The sequence below is a fragment of the Nematolebias whitei genome, chromosome 12, assembly GCF_014905685.2.
Source record: "Nematolebias whitei isolate Nwh7 chromosome 12, NemWhi1, whole genome shotgun sequence".
Taxonomy (NCBI): domain Eukaryota; kingdom Metazoa; phylum Chordata; class Actinopteri; order Cyprinodontiformes; family Rivulidae; genus Nematolebias; species Nematolebias whitei.
The window spans coordinates 46,727,989-46,732,771 of NC_056509.1; positions in this window are offsets into that span (position 1 = coordinate 46,727,989).

Genomic DNA, 4,783 nt, shown 5'->3' on the forward strand with positions numbered 1-4,783 from the left:
TATTTAAATTAATTCTCTCAAAACAATATATACAGTCAGACAGTCAGACACACAGACAGTCTGATCACACTAATATTTAAATTCATTCTCAAAACAATATATACAGACAGTCAGTCAGACAGACAACAATATATACAGTCAGACAGACAGTCAGTCAAACAGACAGTCAGACACACAGTCAGACAGAAAACAATACAGTCAGACAGACAGTCAGTCAAACAGTCAGACAGTCAGTGATCACACTAATATTTAAATTCATTCTCTCAAAACAATATATACAGTCAAACAGACAGACAGTCAGTCAGACAGACAACTATATACAGTCAGACACACAGACAGTCAAACTGACAGACAGACAGTCAGTCAGTCAGACAGACAACAATATATACAGTCAGACACACAGTCAGTCAAACTGACAGTCAGTCAGACACTCAGTCAGTCAGACAGACAGGTGGCTCCAGAGGTGACCGGGGATTCCTTCTCTCTCTCTGCCGGCAGACAGAGCCTCCTCCTCGGCCACTGCTCCTCCTCCCCTCCCTCTGCCCTGGTTGCGCGTTGGGGGATCCGACGACGTCACACCAGGGCGCGCACGCGCACACGCAGTGTATCTCGCTATCAGCGGCTCCGCGTCTCACTCTCCTCTGCTGCTATTCTGGGAAGTGGCGCTTGGAATAACCCCCTGTGAGTGCGAGTGCGCGCGCGTGTCTCTGTGTGCGTGTCTCCTGACTTCACCCTCTCTCTCACACACACACACACACACACACACACACACATGCTCACAACACAGTGAGCCGCGCGGACTGCCTGCAGAGAGGATTTCTTTCATTTTTACGCGAAACTTTTCCGTTTTCCCGTCGGCCGTCGCGCCGCTCCTGGATTCTAACCCACATCAGCTCGGTCTGGGTCGGTTCCGGACAGGAGTCCAGCCCGCTCTGGACCGGATCGGTTCCGCTGTCACCGGTGTGTTGTCATTTTTCTACCGGAGAGAGACGCGCAGCGGCCGGAGCGCAGAGGAAGGTAAGGAAGCCGAAGCCCGCGGGACGTTTGGACTCGTTTTCACTGGATCTGGGCTTATAAGGGCACGGCTCTGCAGGGGAACCCCGGCCGGGTACTGCGTGCACGCCACTGGGGTTGCGTAATATCCTGAGGAATTTACCTCCATGGCCAGCCCGGCTGCAGGGTCCAAGAACCGGGACCCGGCTCTGAGGACCGAGACCTGGGTCTGAGCACCGAGACCCGGGTCTGAGGACCGGGACCAGGGTCTGAGCACCGGGACCCGGCTCTGAGGACCGGGACCCGGCTCTGAGGACCGGACATGGAGCTCTGAGTATGAACGGTGATTTGATTGACAGCTGTTTTATTGACGTGTTAAAGCAGCAGGACCGAGCGGAGACGCTTCTTTCAGCTTTTCGTGGCCTTTTCCGTGCACGGCGGCTCAGCTGTGACCTCTGCGCACGCTCTGCTCGGTATTTCCTTGTTTCGCATCAGAGGGACGTTCCTCTCGGTCTCAGTCAGGCGCGTGCTGGGCTTGTTGGACAGTCGGCCGCGCGTCCAGAACCGAACATTTGGAGGTTTCTCTTTTCCTGTTTTAAACTCAGGAGCGACTTTATCTCATCTGTGTTTGAGCAAGAAGCGCAGACAGAGGGTGGGTGGTGCGCGCGCTGGTTCCGGGAATGTTCCATGACGTGCTGCCGTCAAGAGAGGGGCCCCGGCCGGGGAGGCTCCGACGCACGGCCCGGGCGCTGCAGGCAGGCTGACCTATGTGGTGCACATCTGTGCACATCACGCGCGCTGTGGTGGAGACGCGCCTCAGTTCTCCAGAGGCTCCCGTTTGATTTCACGGCGGGGTCAAAGGTCAAGTTCAAGCAGAATAATTTGCAGCAGGGCCCCCACAGCATCTGCTGCTAACAGGGGGGGGGGGGGGGGGGTGTTAACAAAACAACTGCAGGGATTACAAATCAGCCTAATTAACATTATTCATAAACACTGGTTAAATAAAAACATGTCTGCTGAATTGTTCTTCACCAACAGTAAACCTGTGACGGCGTCCGCTGCTCCGACCTTTGGGAGAAGTGAATTGTCCAACGTGATGAAATTTACAAACAAATGTAAACATGTCCCGATAAAAGAGTGGATTGTTGAAGCAGCTCAAACAGCAGAAGTTTGTCTTCGTCAATGAACGATAATATTTTATAACTTTAAGTTTCGTGATTTTAAGGATTGAATCACAGAACGACACAAAACTTTGAGCCGTCTAAACTTCTGACTTCTGATAGATGTTTTTATTATTTTACCAGCTGTCTCTCACTAATCGAGCGCAGAGGCGGCACAGCCAGGCTGCCTCCGATCAGCCGAATTTTAGCTCCGAATATTCCCTTTAAAGCTGGAAATGAAGTATTCACTTTACTGTGAGCCATTTTTCTTCCATACGTTTTTTTTTGGTGCAATTCTCGTCCTGCAGTTTTCATCATTTTCAACAAATCACGAATCAAAACATTCAGCGCTTTCAGGAACATCCTGACTTTTGGTATTGGTGCAGCTTTAGCTTTTTGAAATATTTAGCCTTTTCTGTCACTTTGTTCTCGTAGAAAATGAACTGAGCTCATTTTCCATCCTTGAAATCTTTAGATGTGTTCACAACCTTTTACTGCTCCTTTCACATTTTGTTCTGCTTCAGCTTCTTTCAGCTTCCTTCTGCAAATTAAAAAAATATTCAGCTACTTTCAGCTAATTTCAGCTGTTTGTTCAGCTGTTTTGTGCTAATTTCTGCTAACTACAACATTTTTGTGCTTCTAATTTCTTTCTGCTACTATCTGCTTATTGCCAGTTTCAGTTATTTCAGCTACTATTTAGCTGTTTTATGCTAATTTGAGCTTTTTCAACTAATTTAACATTTTTTAAAGGTTTTTCAGCTCCGTCCGTTTCCTTCTGTTAGTTTAAGCTTCTTTCTGCCTTTTCATCTACTTTTTAGATGTTTGTGCTAATTTCTGATAATTTAAATGTTATTAAGCAAATAAGTGTACTTTCTGCTATCTTCTGGTAATTTAGGCTTGTTCTGCCATTTCAGCTACATTTCAGCATGTTTTTAGCTAATTTCAGCTGTTTTTCAGCAATAAGCATTCACTCTGCATTTTTGCAGGAAATGCTATTGTTTCTGTTTTAACTTTGTCTTGTCTCCGACATGAAACGCTGCAGAAACGTACACGTGCGACCATCAGCTTCTTCTGCTAATTCGCCGTTTGTTTCAGACTTGTAAGTTTTCGGCTTCTGTTCGCCTCTCGTTGACCTGGCAGCGGTCAGGGAGCGACAGACGCAGATGTGTGGTTGCCGTGTTGAGCCATGAGCCAGTGGCAGCAGCGTTATTGGTTCTTTTGACATCTTTTCCACAGTTTATGTGTCAACACTGCAGCTGTTTCTTCAGCTTAGGTCAGGGCTCTTCAACTGATGGCCCAGGGGCCGAATCAGGCCCACGGGTGAGCTCAGTTCGGCCCATCAATGGACTCGTTTTTAAATAAAACTAGATTTTCAATCGTAAAACAACCTTAATGAGAAGAACTGCTGGATGTCCGGCCCCTGAGCTGTTGGCTCCCAGTAACTGTGGCTCCTCGAGTGATTGAGTTGAACAGCTCTGGCTGCGATTATCTCAGAAGGAAGTGTGGAACAATGGTCGCGGTTCATGGGTCACAGAGAAACTTTGTGTTTTGATGTTGGGTGTAAAACCAGAAGGCGTCCCTGGTTCTGTTGATGTTTGGAGGAGCAGACTCGGCTTGTTCTGAGCGTTCCTCTGCAGCTGAAGGGATCATCGCCGTGTGCGTTCTGCCGTCAGGGCACATGCTGGTGACTCTGGGCGTGGGCCCCGCTGCATGCGTGTGCGCGAGCGTGCACGACGGAGGCCCGACCTACGTACCATCTGTCCTGCTGCCACCTCAGATGGCTGTGTTGTGCGTAGGCGCGAGCATCCATCCACACACGAGCGCACCGCTCCCAGGCTGCTTCTCTGCTCCCGACGCTCAGTAACTGTATTATCTGGGCCTGGAGGGGAACGTGTGCACGTGCTGACGAGTGGCGCTGAGACGGTCACTCGAGCTCCGATCACCCTCGATTGCGCGCCTCGAAGATTTGTTGACAGTAATCAGCGTCGCGTCAGGGCTGACACTGTTGTGGGAGTATTTGTGTTCGGAGGTGAAGGAGCTGCTGCGTCAGCAGCCGTAATCTCACCGAGCTCACGGTGACCTTTACCGGTGACCTTTACCGGTGCTGCTCGGCTGCACGAAGCGTTCAGCTGCCATGCTGCTCCTGTGCTTAGGGCGCTCTGATGCATTGTAAACAAAGTGCACAGACATGATGCCACAAAATAAATAAACAAATAAAATGAGCTAAGCTAACTAAGCTAAATAAACCAAAGCGTCCGAGTGTTGCGGTCCACATAGTTTGAATAAAACACATTTTAAACAAGAACAAAACACTTGGTATGAAAATGCACCGTGAATACTCACTCTCGAACGACTTTACTAAACGTTTTAGAAGCTGAAACTGTAGCAAAATGCTAGCTGAAAGTGGCAAAATGCTAGCTGAAATCTAAAAGTAGCATAATGTTAGGTAGAAGTAAACACTTCTCAAAGGGTAAAGGCTTAAAAATGATTATCAAAAGTAGCAGAACATTAGCTTTTAATTAACATTAGCAGAATTAGCTTCAACTGCAGTAGAATAAGCATTTGCATGATCGGAACCTGCAGTAGCTGTAGTGTTAGCTGTAGGAGCAGAATTAGCATTAGCTGTAGTG